This window comes from Benincasa hispida, chromosome 9, assembly GCF_027475165.1.
Source record: "Benincasa hispida cultivar pf3 chromosome 9, pf3_genome.v1.1, whole genome shotgun sequence".
Classification (NCBI taxonomy): Eukaryota; Viridiplantae; Streptophyta; class Magnoliopsida; order Cucurbitales; family Cucurbitaceae; genus Benincasa; species Benincasa hispida.
In genome coordinates, this window is record NC_143486.1 from 40876806 (window position 1) to 40894350 (window position 17545).

A 17545-nucleotide genomic window follows, 5' to 3' on the forward strand; every position below is an offset into this window, starting at 1 on the left:
TAATTTTGTCAATACTTTCAACTTCAATACTATTTTTGAAAATCATTTCCTATCTACCCCTTTTTTGTCATTGCTTTTAAAAACTACAATATTTTTGAACTTTATCCTTCTTTATTCAACGTATCTTACTATCTTTTTATAATAGAAAATATTTGGGTGCATCTTGGGTAGCTCCTATGGTTGTGCACCCCCCAAATTGTCTAATCATAATTTGTAACATGGAAAATTCATATTCTTTCTTTTTTTTTTTTGAAAGACAAATACTTAGATGCATGCATTGCAATATTTATTTTTGTGCATCATACCAAATTATCCAATCATAATTTCTTTTTAGGAAGAAAAATACGTCGATGTATCTAAGACAATACTTATCTGTGTGCATCTCATCAAATTGTCCAATCAAAATTTGTCATATGACAGATTATTTTTTTTAAAAAAATATTTTAATTCTCTTTTGATGTGAGTTATGAAAGGAGATACATAAAGATGGGTGCATCCAAGTATTACCATTTTCTAAATATTTTAATTTCTTTTTATGTGTGAGATGCATCAAGTATCGATACATCTTGAGATACATACAAGTATTGTTCTTTTATATATAATTACTTTACATCCTTACATGTTTTCTCTCATCTATAGAGGAGAATTAATAACTTGTAGAAATACAAGTTATTGTAGCTTTTTATTTAGAATAATTAGAAAAATTCAAAGGAAAATGTATTAATGTGAAATGAAATGCATGGGAATAAATTAAACTTTACGTTCATGCGATTACGAAACTCATTATCTTGAAAACTAATAAATCTAACAGCTTTAAATGCAGGATTTGTATGAAGAAAGACAAAAATCAACCAAGGAAAGAAAAATTGCAACCATAGACGCATCAAAAGATATCAAACTTCAATCTTGCATCCAAAGAACCATGTGTTAAGTGAAAATATACAGAGTAGAAAACGAAAAATGCATGGGTGGTGAATATCAAATCAAAGGAAAATTGGTAGCTTATGAGACAGTCACACCAGAACTAATGAATTTGTGACGTGAGTATTCGGCACAACAAGGCATGAAATTAAATGCAAAGGTGTCAGCCAATCATTAGAAAGAAGCAAAGAATATTCTTTTTACACCTATAAATAACCCTTCAAGAATCAGTTTAAGTGTAAGACTTTCTTCCAAGAGATTGACCGAAATTCTGTCCAATTTCTCCCTACTTCCACCATCGTCTTCAACCTTTCGAGCTTCTCTTTGAGGAACTCTAAGTGAGAACTCGATCTTCTTCTTTTGAAAGGGGAAGAACAGCATCACCTCCACAACAACCACATTTGAAGTAACCTCCATCCAAGTCAAAGGAAGCAAGACATTACGATTGGCAGCTTGACATATTTCATCTCTGATTTTTATTCCCTTTTTCTTGTTAATTCAATTTTTATTAAGATAGTTGAGATTGAGAAACTTTTATTTCTTAATATAGATCAAATTTTATTATATTTCATCCCTCTATGTCTTTCTTTCCTTAATCATGTGCAACTTAATTTCTAATGAGTTGAGGAGGTTAAACTAGCATTTTCACAAGTTTTGCATAGTTAAAGTCCATCTTGTGTAATGTGTGGTTAAAAATATTATTTGAATCCATTTGACAAATCGATTTAAGTAAGAAAAAAATTACCTGCTTGAAAAAGTAAGTGATTGTGGATGTCAATAAGCAAAGAAAGAAGTAGTTTTAGAAATAATGTCAACTTTTTTTCTAAAATGAACCTGGGCATCTGTCCTAGAGATAGGGTAAAATGTGGCTAAAAAAACTGAGAGGTAGGTTCTTTAATTTATGAGTTAATGACATGGACACATAACTTATACACCACTTAGGAAAATGTTGGTAACCCTTCTCAACTCTGTCTTATCAATTCATTTTTCCTTTTATGCATGCTGTATAACTGATTTTATATTTGTCATCATCATCTTCACTTCATCATTCCATGCATCATAAAACATTCGACGCATCATCAGTCACCACCACTTGTAATCAATTCATTACTTTAGCTAACTCACTCACCGCATGATGATGAGTCTATTACCGATTTTAATGTTAAAGTTTTGGATATTTCTAACAAATCCTTTGCTCTCGGAGAGAAAATCTCAAAATAAATACTTGTCTAAAATTTTTTTATGAAAGTTACTGCTATCGAGGAAGCCCAAGTCATAACCAAGTTGAGAGTCGATGAATTCTTTGATTCCTTGCTTACTTTTGAGATGTCTCTGGATTCTAAGATCGAGAAGAAAAATAAGGGGATTTCTCTTTAATTCTTTGTTAAGGAAGAACTTGTTGATCATGATAGAGAGGTAGAAGATTCTCTTGCTTATCTTATATCTTTACTTTCAAAACAATTTAATTGTGTACTCAAACGGTTTGGTAAGAGGTGTACTGCTATAAGTCTGGTGGTTCTTCCCCCTCCAATCAGATCAGACATCAGAACAACAAGAAGGAAGTTGAAAAGTTTTATCCAGCTCGGTCTCAAAGAGAAAAGCATATTAAGTGCAGGGAGTGTAGTGGCTATGGTCACATTTTGGTTAAGTGCCCTAATTTTCCTCAAAAAACAAAGTAAAGAGTATGTTCTAACTCTGTTTGATTCTGAAACAGAAGATAGTATTGTCTCAGAGGAAGATGTCAAAGCTCTTGTTTGTAACATTTCTTTAGACAACTCATCTTATGAGGTCTCTGAATTTGACGATTATGCAGAAAAGTCTTCTGATACTACGAGCCCAAAAGAATCAGATCCTTCGTATCACGCTCTATTTCTTAATGGCAAGAAGATCAGAAAGTCCTTGATATACAAAAAGAAAGAATTGAAACTTTAATTTCTAACAATCATTAGGTTTATGTCCACTATTTTATAATTGAAACGAGAACTCTCACAAGTTAAATTTGAAAAAGAAACTATGAGCAAAAATGTGAGAATGTTGAATACTGGTACTGAGACTCTTGACAACATCTTAACGAGAGGAAAAACAAGTGATAACTCCAAACTCGATTTTTCAATAGGCAGTAGCCAACCTAATAAATAGACTAAAGGGAAGCAAAAGATTGAGTTTGTTAGATCGTAAGATCTAGAGTCTTATGGTGTTACAAGACATCCTTCTCTCAATGCAATTGAGAAAAGTGACCGTGTTCCTAGGCGAAGATGGATTTTTCACTATTGTGGCAAAGTAGGTCATAAAAGTCATTTTTGCTACTAGCTAATGAAAGATCTCTGTAGGTCCTCTTTTCATAAGAAAATTTCTCGATTTTTCTAGAATTACGGACGATAGAGTACGATGAAACAGGTTTGGAGAGAAAAGAACACTCAGGATAGATGCAATGTTGTCTTGAACCTCTCTCAGTTCGTTAGCCAAAGGCGATTGGTACTTTGATAGTGGTAGCTCGCGTCATATGATTGGTGAAAAGAGCTATTTATCTAATTTCAAATCTATTAGCTCAGGAAAAGTCACTTTTGGTGATGGTGCGTGTGGTAAGATCATTGGAAAAGGAACTCTAAATTATCCAAGTCTTCCAAATTGAATGATGTAATGTTGGTTGAGGAGCTTACTGCAAATCTCATTAGCATTACTCAGCTTTGTGACAAAGGTCTAAATGTAAGTTTCACCAAAGACAAATGTCTTCTTATAGACGATGTCAAGGCTCTTTTCATGACAGGTACACACTCGTCTGATAATTGTTATCTATGAAGTCTTGAAAATTCTCTGTAAGTCTTTCATCTCTCAAGGAAAGATGAAGCTAACCTATGGCACAAACACCTTGGGCATATAAGCATGAAGATCATTCAAAAGGCTCTCAGCAAGAATGCTATAACTAGTTTTCCCCCTCTATCAATATCAGCAGGAATTATATGTAGGGATTGTAAAATTGGGAAACAGATTCACACTTCTCATAAGCAGACAGGCTATTTTAGGTCATCTGGAGTTCTAGAACTTCTACATATAGATCTATGGGTCTTATGCAGTTAGAAAATTTTGGAGGCAAACAATATGTCTTAGTCAATCACTTTTCAAGATACATTTGGGTTTGATTTCTTAGAGATAAAACTAACACCTTCTCTATGTTTCAAATTATTTGTCTTCAATTACAGTGTGAAAAAGAGTTGAATATTGTTCGAATTAGAAGTGATCATGGTAGAGAGCCTTAGAACTCTTAGTTTGTTGAGTTTTGCCAAAGTACTAGAATTCACCATGAATTTTCGGCCTTCATTACACCCTAGCAAAATCGTTAACTAATGAGTCACTCCACTAAAGCCTATAGTTGAACTCCTCTCACTGTAGATATATTATGTCCACTTCATATAACCATGATCAGTAAGTCGATCCTTCACAGGTCGTTCGTAATCACAGTTCGGTCAAGATCACCGTTTTACCCCTGTGAATACATCTCGTTCCTTAAGTTCCTACTGATTCTCTAATGAAAAATTTTGATTCATAAGCCCTTTCTCTATCAAGAGAAGGTAGGGCCCCGATTGTTCAAGACTTGAAATCAGTACTTAAGAGAACAACCTATTTGCTAACCTTAAATCGGGTACGAGTGAATTCCATCTTGCAGGGATATGTCCCCAGCTATTCATCCGGTCTTATCTCCAAAATGGAAGGCTTATTGAGCAGTGTTGTTGAAAAAACGGGACTCTTCAAGTAATGGATCATACGATGATGCATGCCAATCGAATACCAACTCAGTTTTGGGTAGAGGCTCTGAACACAATCTGTCACATCCATAACAGGATTGTTTGGGACCAGGAACGTCGAGCATTATCTATGAGCTATGGAGAGGAAGAAAACCGAATATAAAGTATTTTCACATCTTTGGTAGTACGTGTTACATTTTGGTTGATAGAGAAGCCAGGAGGAAAAGAGACTCAAAGTTAGACGAAGAAATTTTTCTTGGGAATTCTTCAAATAGCCGAGCCTACCAAGTTTTCATAAACGTACTTGCACTGTCATGGAATCCATTAACGTTGTGATTGAGGATAATGTCACTTCCTTTGATTCCTTCTTTATAGCTGAAAAAGACTCTTCCTCAACTCCACTTGTCAATACCGATGTTTCTAACACTCCTTTTGATAAGCCCTCTAATCTGAGTGTGTGTGCTCCAGTGGAAGGCATCATAGATAGCTCTGAACAGACAGAAGGAAGCAACAAGCAACCTTCTAACAGGTTTCTTAAAAACCTTCCATCCAGTATCATTATTGGTGATCCTAATGAAGGGGTAACAACGAGAAGGAAAGACAAAGTTACTTATCTTAAAATGATCAACAATATCTGTTTCTCTTCCAAGAGGAGCCAAAGAGTGTCACAAAAGCTCTTGAAGATGAATGTTGGATCAATGCAATACAAGAGGAGCTTGGGCAATTTTCTAGAAATGGTGTCTGGAAACTTGTTCTTAGACTTGAGTTTATGAATGTAATTATGACAAAGTGAATATTCAAGAATAAAACTGATGAAAATGGAAATGTGACCAGAAATAAAGCCAAGTTAGTAGTTCAAGGCTACAATCAATTAGAAGGAATAAACTTCGATTGAACATTTCAACCTGTTGCGAGGCTGAAAGAAATTAAACTATTCCTTGGTATTTCATGTTGAAATTTAAACTATACATAATGGATGTGAAGAGTGCCTTCCTAAATGGGTATCTGAAGGAAGAAGTGTATATTGCTCAGCCCAAGGGTTTTGTTGATTCTTCTCATCCTGACTATATCTATAAACTCCACAAAGTGCTCTATGGTCCTAAACCGACCCCAGAGCCTACTATGAATTGTTGACCCAATTTTTGGTCAACGATGGGTATAGGTGGGGTGATGTTGATAAAACACTCTCTGTAAAGAAAAACTTAGAGAGATTTTTTGTAGTCCAAATCTGTGTCGATGACATTGTTTTCGGAGGAATATCATAGGACATGGTTGAGCACTTTGTGAAACAAATGCAACAAGAATTTAAAATGAGCATGGTAGGGAAACTGTCCTACTTTCTAGGCTTTCAAATAAAGCAGTTGGATGAGAGAATATTTGTTTCTCAGAGTAAATATGCCAATAATTTGATGAAGAAATTTGGCCTTGAGAATACTAGTATTAAGAGAACTCTGGCTCCAACACATGTAAAGTTATAAAAAAAACTCTAAAAGGAACACAGTTGATGAGAGTCTACTCTACTTAACAACTAAGAAACTAGATATAGCCTTTGTTGTGGGGACGTGTACAAGGTATCAATCTTGTCCAAAGAAGAGTCATTTGCTTAGCGCAAAAACAATAATCAAATATATAAAAGGGACAAGTGAGTAGGTTTATTATACTCTTTTGTCACAAATAACTCTTTGGTTGCGTATTGTGACGCTAATTGGACTCGAAGTTCAAAAGATAGAAAAAGTATCTCTAGAGTGTATTTCTTTCTTGGAAATAACTTGATCTCGTGGTTCAATAAGAAACAAAATTATGTTTCCTTGTCAACTACTGAAGCTTAATAATATTGTTGTAGGGAGTAGTTGCACTCAGTTGGTTTAGATGAAACACATGTTACAAGAGTATGATGTCTCACAAAATATCATGACTCTTTATTCAGACAATATAAGTGCAATTAATATATTAAAGAATCCTATTCAACACAGTTAGACTAAACACATAGACATCAGACATCACTTTATTCATGATCTTGTAGAGAGTAAATAGGTTGTGTTAGAGCATGTCAACACTAAATATTGATTAGCTAATATATTTACCAAGGCTCTCGATGTTGATCATTTTGAAGGTGAGCTACCTTATGTCTCTACATCTTAAAAGATTATCAACTACTATTTTGGGCCAGTTTTCAAACCTTATGGGCCCAACAAGTGCAAAAAGCCAAATGGACGAATACAAATGAAACTGTATTAAATCCAGTTAGTACTCGATTAAGGGAGATTGAATGGTGCCTAATTTCAAATTGTCTTCCAGATTTGAATTGTTTCCAAACTGAGTGTGCTTGTTGTCCTCTCAAAATCGTGGGAGACTTTTATCTTCAACTGTTAGGTGTGGAGGCCTACTCGTGTTTAGAGTGTTTCATTCCCTGATCTGAGTACAAGAACAGGTGCTCACACGTCTAGAAGAAAAATGGTGAGGTATAAGGAAAAAGCCAATAGAAAACGATTAGTCGAAGAGGATGTGTCTCTGATTGCTACAAACAGGTATGGTGTCTGTGTACACGGCATGCCTTCTACAAAGAAAAAAGTTGGTGTCCCTCCATTGTCAGTGAAATGAAGGCGATCTGGTGCAGGTCAACCAGTGGAAACGAAAGAAAAAGAAAAAGTAAGTTCTTTGTCTCTTACTTTGACTGATTTATAGGAAAAGGTGTTGAAATATATTCTAAAAAGAATAAATCGTCTTCTGAGGATTCGCCTGATAGTATGCATGAATTTGTAGTTTTACCTTGAAACCTTAAGGTAGTTCTAAGGTATTTACTAGTGAACCTGGTTAAGAACAAACAAAAGCCAGAGTTTCAGAAGAACAAATTATGAGTGACATTAACCTTGACCCTGCTTTCGAAAGTACTCTATCTAATCCTATTTTCACTTCATTATTATCTTAAGTTAATTAATAGATATTAACACTAAAAATTGAAAGTGAATGTTTAGTGAAAAATTGAGGTTTAAAGTGTAAATTTTGATACTTGGAGACCAAATTGAAACAAAACTCAAATCACAAAAGTAAAATTGTAACATTTTAAAATCGAATGACTAAATTGAAATCATACTATGACTAAAAGTGTAATATTTTGAAATCTATAAACTAAATAGAAACTAATCCTACAACAGGAAGTCAAAATCGTAACTTTTCCTATAAACTTTTATTTCTCTCTCTCAGTTTTCGTTGTAATAAAAATAAAAATCTAATCTATTATTTTGACATATCTAATCCTCTCATATAATTCGTTTTTTAATTTAATTTGTCAAGTATTTAATAATTGATTTTGTTAAATAATAAAATATTTATATTAGATATCGTATGCCTAGCCTATATTCTTTTTAACAAAATTTGTAATCAGTTTTAGTTGGTATATTTTTTAACAAGTTATATTTTTTATTATTGTATCAAATTTTAAATATGAAGTAAAACATTAATAATGGATTATTACTAGTTTTATTAAAATTTATTGACACATTATTTAGGCCTTGTTTGGTAATCATTTTTTTGTTTTTTGTTTTAAAATTAAGCTTATATTATTCATATTTCTTACCCTGATTTTCATCTTTATTAAGTACAATGGATGAATTCTTATCCAAGTTCTAAAAACAAAAACAACTTTTTGAAAGTTACTTTTTTTAGTTCTCAAAATTTGGCTTAGTTTTTTAAACTATTAGTGAAAAGTAGATAATAAAGAAAGAAATTTGGGGATGGAAATTGTGTCTATAAGCTTAATTTTTAAAACAAAAACAAAAAATAAAATGGTTATCAAACGAAGCGTTGGTAATGCATTTTAATTAGTTAAGATTATGAAAATTATATCTAAGTAATTAGTTAATTATTATTATTAGTTTTGTCATTTAAAATAATTTTCTTAATTATAATATTTATGGTTCCATTTCGATTTCTAAATACCATTAGAGGTCGTTTGGTTTAAGGTTTTAAACATGCCTAGAAATTAAGTATGTCTGAAAATAAAAAACCCGAGAATAAGATTGCTAGGAGGATGACTGCGTTTAGTTGTACATGAGAATGTTATTAGAATTTTGTGGTAACAAATTAGATTTGTATTTAATATATAAAATTAACCATGAACACCTCTATAAATTTTTTATAGATTAATTGATAAACAATAAATTGAATTCAAAGTTTGAGTAAAGTTAATTACTTATCTATCAAATAATAATATTAATTTAATTATTAATTACAAATATTTGTAAAATGAGTAATTTATAATTGAATTTACTTGAGTATATAGATATATGAATTTGATGAATTTATATAAATATGATGTATTAATTAATAAAACAACCAAACCCAATTTAAAGAAATAAATATAATATTTTGTGATTATAAAATAATGAATTATAATTAATCAATAATAAACTAAATATAATTATTAAAAAATAATCTTATAAAATATTCATCATAATAATAATTAATTAACTCTATACATAATGTATTAATGAATTAATAGTATTAATGCATCGATTCTTTACGTTTTATTATATAATTAATTAATATATTTATGAATATGGAGTAGTTAAATTCAAATATTATAATTTAAAATTTAATGTAATTTTATAAATTATAAATTTAATATTCATATATTAATTAATTTTAATAATATAAAATAAAATTATAAATTCATGTATGAAAAAGAAAGAGAGTGTGGGCATAAAAAAAAACTCACACTTTTGGATGGATATCATCGATGATTAAAGGAATGTATGAGAATAATTTATTCACATGCTAAAGTGTCAAAACTTATACCAAACAAAGGAATGCGTATCCCTTACCTATTCTCATCCTTATTTTCATCTCTATTTCCTCAATCCAAACGCATCTTTAGAACTTTTGATTCTGATTTCTGACCACTCTAAATAAAAAACAACAAATTAATATGAATGCCATACTAATTGATTAATTAAAATACCTACAAAATTTTAATAACTCCTTGAATTGACAATTGAATTCATGCATAAATTAAACAACTTTCTTGAATTGATGTTTGTCTAGAGTGTTCATGACCCGACAATCCAAACAATTAGGATTATCTAAGATTGAATTAGGTTTTGGGTTGATAATTTTTTTTCCGGTTGACCAAATACACATACGTATGTCTTCATTTAATGTTTCATTGACTATGAAGATGGATAAATTTGTAAATTTTTAATGTTTTTTTTAGGATTCATACGATATTTGTCTTTGTTTAAAGATTGTAATAGATATCATAAATATTTGATATTTACCATTTGAATTTTATGAGATATTAGTTATTAATCATGTATTATTAATAAATTTGAGTATTTTAAATTAATAATAATAATAATAATAACCCGAAAATCTATGGTTTGGGTTTGAGATCCTGTCCAGATCTTTTGGGTAACGAACCCAATCAACCTAAAATTTTGAATTGGTCTAAAATCCTCCAATCCAACTCGTGTACACCTGTTATTGGCTATATATTTGTTTAAGGGATTTGGTTTTTGCTTCTTGTGTGGTTTTGGTGATGTCTCAAGAATATGTCTCGAAGGATTTTTCAGAGGATGTTGTTCCTGCTGAATATTTCTTTTCTTAATTGAAATATACTGTGTTTTATTTCCTCTGGGTTACTTTCCTTGTTTATGTTTTGCCAAAATTGTTTGTGGATATTTTTCATATTTCTGTTGTGCGTTAGGGTGGCTGCATATACTTTTGTGTGAAACTCTTTGTAGTGTTCATTGTTCATAAAGCAAGACATAAGCTTGGTTCTTGGTGGTTTGTTCTATAGTTATTCTTGTTGTGGGTGTTTCAACATCGAGAAGCATTCTTCATCCTTAGGAGGAGTCTAAGGTAAAGTAGATCGAGAAGGGATTCTCAACTTTAGGGGATCCTAAGATTTCATTCATAGAGAATGAATTCACAAACTTAAGGGGTGCCTAAGTTCTTCAAGTGAAGAGGACTTCACAAGAAGGAAGAAAGATATTTTCATGGTGAGAGAGAGTCTAACGCATTTAGGAAGAGCCTAAGTATTTCTTCACTAATATTCACATAATTAGGGGGAGTCTAAGTTGGATCGAGAAGGAATCTCACATCTAGGGGGAGCCTAGTGAACAAATAAGTTAGACTCCACGTGTGTCACTGTAATCGTTATTATTTTACAAATAAGTACAACGTTGCAAATGTTTGAATTTTTATATTAGTAAATTCTTTTTTCCAGGCACACAGCCTCCCAGATATAGGTAGTTTACCATCCATCGATGGATCCACTTAGGGCCAAGGTGCGCCCGTCAAATTATCCGTTTTTGTATTTTTAATACAACTTTCAGTATTGTTTACATTATATGTATAAAAATTCACCTTAACTACCAAAATTTGTGTGTAGAGTAGCATAGTTTACCAAAATATGATACTACCGGTCGAGGGTTCAATGCTTAGTTTTTTTCACTAAAAAATTGAATTTTGTTCTTCTCCTGCGTGTGTAGTGTGTAGGTGCTTCCCCAATAACAAAAAAAAGAAGGTAGGATTAAAAAAAAAAAAAGAAGAGGTCAAAATACATTTCGGTCTCAACAACGTATGAGCTTTGTTGAATTTTAGTCTCTCTATTTTCAATAAATCTTAATTTTAGTCTCTAATGCTAGTATATTTTTATTAAATTGGATAATTGAAAGTATATTGACTAAAATTTCCTAACAGTCGCCTTAAAAAAAATTAAAAGATGAAAAACCAGGAATAGTTTTTATTGTTCATTGATCTTTTTCCAACCTAAATTCTTACTTTCAACAATATTCTATTGAAAAAGATATCCTTCATTTCTTTAAAAGTAATTTTCATACTATATAGTTGTCTTAATTAATTTCAGAACTAAAGGTAGGAGATAATTTTTTTTTGTCTCTCGTTAAGACATAGGTATTATACCATTCACAACTCACAAGTAAGCATATATTGAGAAAGATTTATTGGATAAATTAGATAATAAAATTAACATGGATTGATTTCAAAACATAAAAACTTATAGATGGCAATTGTAATATGTATTAAATTAATTAATATGTGAAACTGTGAATGCTTTTTTTTTTTCTTTACATATTTCTTTTACAATTTTTTTTTTACATAGTGCCTCTTATATATAAAATTTTTGGATCCGTCACTGTTATCATCGAACTAGGTTTTCAATCTCCATGTATTTGTTCATTGATTTACAGTGTGTTATTTTGTTGTTGTCTCTATAATCACTATGATCTCTCATGTGACATCTATAATGTGTGTGACTTTATTTCATTTTAGAGAAGACTCATAGACAGAAAATTAATATCATTATCATTGGATAAAAGACAATGACTTGACTTTCTATAGTATTCTTTACGCTCTTCTTTTATAATGCAAATAACTTTTTCTATCAAATACAAAAAGGGAAAGGAAAAAGATAAAGGTTTCATTTCATTGGAAGATGCATCATGCATGCAAGTCCATGATCTTTGTTCTTTGAATTTAAAATGCTGAAAAAGTTCTTCAAGAAAAACTGAAAAATAGAAGATATATATAAGAGGCTATAATGTCACTTTTAAATTATACATGAATTTTTCATTTTTATCTTTGGATTCTTTTGGTTTAGATATTATTTTGGACCTTTTATTTTTAATTTTTATTTATTTTGGTCCTATACTTTTAAAATGTTCATTTTAATCTCTATACTTTCAACTCTTATTCATTTTGGTCTCTATACTTTCAATATATTCATTTTATTCCTTGTACTTTCAAAAGGTGATTATTTTGGTTCTTTCATTTCCATTTTTACTTCATTTTTAAGGGATCAATATGATCATTTTTTTAAAAAAAAAAAATTAAGGACCAAAATGAAACCAAAATTGAAAGTGCATGAACCAAAATAAACATTTTCAAAGTATATGCACAAAAATGAACATTTTAAAAGTACAGAAATCAAAATGAACAAAGTCAAAAGTATAGGAATCAGAGTAATATTTTTCGATTATATGCTATTTAAATTTTCGATAGAAATTAAGATACGAATCTTTTCACTTTTATCCTAAAATAATATGTCAAACTATAAATATATATTTAAGCTGTATAGGAACGTGCTGTGTTGCTTGTTTCTATTCTAAACTTTGGTTTAACAAAGTTACTTTGGATTATGATTTTGAAAAATTTGAACAAACATGAAAAAGAGAAATTTTTGGCATGTTAAACCCTTATAAAATCTGAACAAAATTTCAAAACTTAAAATATGAAATTTGTTGATTTGAATCTCCTACTCCCAATTGTAGTAAAAGAAATGGCAAATAGGTGTTATAAGATGTTTTATTATTATTTTTTTGGCAAATTACAAAAACTACCTCTAAAGTATGGTGATAGTTGTAATTATACCCTTAAGCTTTCAATATTAGCAATTGGAACCCTAAACTTCTAAAAATGTTAAAATTGAGTCCTCAAACTTAGAATATTTGTAAAAATTGAACCCTCAAATGATGAAAATTGAACTCTATGACTTACACAATTATTACAATTTATACAATTATGTAAGTTAAGGGCTCAATTTTAATATTTAGATAAGGTTGACCGCTCAATTTTTAAATTTAAAAGTTTTAAGGATATAATTGCAATTTAACCTTTCTTTTCATTTTTGGAAGGGGCTAGAGAAGGGAAAAGTTGGATCTATTCACTTTATTCTTCTGCCATTGTCTATGCTTTACCTTTTTCTCTTCTTTTCAAAAAATCACAAAGTAATGACAACTCCCATTACCATACAGAAGAGAAAAGAAAGTAAGCAATTGGATATAGGGGACAAAGTTAATTTTAAGAGTAAATATATGTTTTAGTCGTTTTTTTTTTTTTTAAAAAAAAAAAAAAAAAAAAAAAAAAAAAAAAAAACTTCATTAAGATTAGATAAACATACAAATAAAATCTTCATTAAAAGTAGAAGACACTGAACTAGGATAAGAAGAAATCCAACAAGCCTCGTGATCTTCCAAACTAGAAGAAGAAGGCTTAACAACAAAATTAGTTACTAACACGTGTCCAAGTGTGAGCAATAAAATTACACGTACGCCAGAAATGCAAGAATCAACGAGACATCCACCACGTGTTTTAGTCTTTTTACTATAGTCCTTATATCTTTTAATACTTTTCAATTAAATACACTACTTATATCATGTTAATACTTTTCAACTAAAAACACTATTTATATTGTGAAGTTTAAGATTATAGATGATATAAATTTACTCACTTGAAGACAAATTGAAAGAAAGATTAAAATTATATATTAGTAAAGTAGGCGAAATTTGTGTCAAACTTCTTTAAAATATTAAATGAGATAGTAGATTAATCTCTCAGGTAATCTAATTAAATTTTCAAATTTTAACCAATACGTTAAGGATCAAGTCATGTTAGCACACTATCATAAGCCAGATTTAACAACTCCTTAGGCTTAAACAACTTCACAAATTGAGACATTCATATTGTTTTGGCTAAGTAGATTTGAGTTACCAATATTTATTCAAATGAAAGGCTATTGAATAGCTACTCATGATGGGTTTGAATATATGGTAGGAGTAATCAAAAGTTTATAAGCTTAATGGTAATTTCATTATTTCTAAAATTAATTGTTGCCTTTCGCATTATTCAATCTACTATCTTGTGTATCTTCATTTATTATAGTTTGAATAGTGAAAGTTAAAATGCGACCAAAGTTTCATATGGACTAGAAAAGAGATCATAAGTTTATAAGAGAGAACAACTATCTCCAATGGTAAAAAAAAATTTTGGTGAAACCAAAACCAGAGTCATTGTTGGGTGGGAATGCAATCAAAGTCCTACATCGGTTAAATAAGGGGATGGTCATGGGTTTATAAGGGATGACAATTATCTCCAATGGTATGAGGCATTCTAGATGGTTCCAAAAGTAAAGCCATGAGAGCTTATACCAAAGTGGACAATATCATACCATTGTGTCAATATTCGGAGGTTCTTTGTTACTTGAATTTATATGTTAGAGTACTCTAAATAACCAAGTATGTCTAATATTCTCCTCTAATTGGCACCTTTGTATCTATCGTATTATTTGATATTTCTTTCTAATAATAAAACTACTCTTTGTGTCAATCTTTACTATTTATACTTTATCGTTTTCTTTTTGTTCGTCAATTTCATTTTTTCATAATAGTTGTTACGAAATCAACAATTAAAAAATACAAAAAGTCTAAAAGAATCCACACAGAGATATACGTGGTTCACTAATATTGTGTTAATTACATCCACGAGGCAGAGGGAGAACAATATTATTAGAGAGAATTTTTTCAGAATACACCAACGATGCCTCTAGGGTTAGAGAGTTTATATAACGCACTACTCTAAACTATAGGGTCATAATCGTAAACAAACGAATTCAAAGCATTCCAACAACAGTGAAGTCAAATGTAATTTGACATGACAGTAAGTCCAAAAAGTTGATATTAAGGCATGTTAATATTGATTAAAATATCGAGGTCTTAATTTAAAAATTAAAATTGGTTAATAAACATCTAATTAATATTATATATATTGATCTATCATTTTTTATCATTTTTATATTCTCTTCCATGTCACTAATGCTATTGAGAGTTGTAACTATGACTAATGTCATCTTATGTTAAAATACGTCTAGCTCAATTAACATAAAATTTGTATTCGATTCCTCTTTCCACATTTAAAAAAAAAAAAGATCCTATTATTATTATTATTATTATCTGGATAATGAAATAGAAATTTCAAAGTACAATCGTTAACACATATTTTATATTAGTCACTAACATGGTTGTTATCTTTCTTTAAAACACTAACAAATCTTGTTTTTCCTGATTTCAATGTGGGTTGTATTTCAAAGTAATTTCAGCTTTTCTTCCTCTTATTCAAATAATTGTGTGGTCCATTTCACTTAAAAAGTAAATTTAAAAGAGAGATGAAAAAGAGAACTGATTTTAATTAGTAATTTGAAAGTTATATATGAATCTTACAATTAGTTGAAATCTTCTGAGCATGTCTTCCATTATTGAGAATTCCCAAGACTGTTTTTCCTTCTAAGACTTATCTGGGAGAGATCTAGTAAAATCCACCATGTGTATAGCACTCAAGAAGATAAAATTTAGCAACAAGAATTATTTCACCCTTTGACCAATAAAAGAAAATTTTGAATTCTGAAGTTGGATATGAATTTAGTACAACATTTTGCAAATTGTGTGTGTATAGTAGCTATCAAAGATTAAATTGAAATTCTTTCATGATTGTTGCACAAAATGAAATTCTATTAGGATAGAGAAGAGGTTAATATTATTTAAGAAGCTTAATTGGTTAATAATTGCATATATAAATCCTTAATCGTAATGTTTAGATTTAGCAAAATGAATACCTATGTAATAATTTACAACTTTAAGTGAATAATTAGTAAACAATAAAATCGTTAAAGTTTTCATTACATTTTTTAACTTGATGAACAAAAGAGAAACCATTTTTTTACAAAGAATTTGTACTCAATATTACTTGGTTAGACCAAACCACATTTTGCTCACTAGAACTTATTAAGGAAGCTCACCCAAAAGTGTAGAAAAAGCTTTAGTTTTACCCTCAAAGCTATTAAAGTTTTTTAGTCTTGTTTTTGGTGGGTTTGCTATTTAAAACCCTATCTTTCATTGGTTTTATATTAAAGTTCTTGACTAATACATACATTTTGATTGACTTATGTTCTTGGCAATCAAGTTAGTTCTGGCATTCCATAAGTGGTGGTTAAGATGCTCTTTTTAAGCAGCAATAGAAAATATCATTTGTTTAAACAAAATTATGTTATTGTCTTCTACCAATAACTTTCATTTAGTCTTTAACTAGACTTAAACATTATTGGCCTTTTTACTAGCTTATTGGGTTTTCTTTGTTAGGGTGGGTGATGAGTTGGGTATTACATTTTCATCGGCATTTTTGACATTTTTGTGATATATTTTCACATGTTTATAGGTTCAACATCGTCATAAGAGATAAATTGATGTGAGAAAAGATTGACCTCGAGAGAGATTATATATTGATAACAGATTTCTAGATTTAGGTATTTGGTAATAATTAGTCTAAAGATTAATCAATTGAAATTTTCGGTCTATTAATGAATTCGGTGTCCTAGAATGTCTCCTTGACTGAATTCGCCTTCCTATAATCATCCGATAAATTGTGAGTATACCCTAGGATATTTGGACACATTTGAGTACGGTTTCATAGATGAAATTTGTATGTTTTTTACGATAACTAAAAGAATTCATAACCTGATCTTCAAAGAGATACTCCGTCTCATATCATTTTATATTATTTATTTAACTCCTACACTTGTGTGCTATGGCTATGTAAGTATTAGATGTATATACAACATATGCATGCATATATAAGTATGTAAAGTGTAAGATGTTGACTTTAGAAAGTAAATACTTTTTCTTTTTTTTTTAATCAATTTGGTTGGAAGCGCAGTTTATGAGAATATAAATCTCATCTTTCTCTTGTGCATTACATTTCCATTAACAATACCAAAGTTTATTCTTCCTTTGTTTTAGAAGATCCTTTATTAGGAGCGGAGGTGAAAGGAGGGGAAAATACCAGTAGGAAAGAAAGGTCTAGACTTTTAGATCTTCTTGCACTTCATTCAAATCAAATCAATCCCTAAATAATGTTCATGGATAATTGTCAATCATATAGTGCGAGGGCCAATTATCTTAATTAGGTCGTCTTAGTGCAATCTCAGTGGGGATCAATACTAAGACCAAAGCAAAACATTCAACTTCGTTTTATGGTATGTTTGAACCATCAATTTTATGCTTTTTTTTATGTTAATCTCAGTCAGGACAAAA

General features: G+C 30.2%; 1 long non-coding RNA gene across 1 annotated transcript; it reads left to right on the top strand.

The window, feature by feature from the left end:
* The first annotated feature begins 6791 nt into the window (after nucleotides 1-6791).
* On the top strand, nucleotides 6792-11044 carry LOC150033811 (uncharacterized). Its single transcript, XR_016532301.1, has 2 exons — nucleotides 6792-7313; nucleotides 10891-11044. It is a non-coding gene; the product is annotated as an uncharacterized LOC150033811 (long non-coding RNA).
* The last annotated feature ends 6501 nt before the right edge of the window (nucleotides 11045-17545 follow it).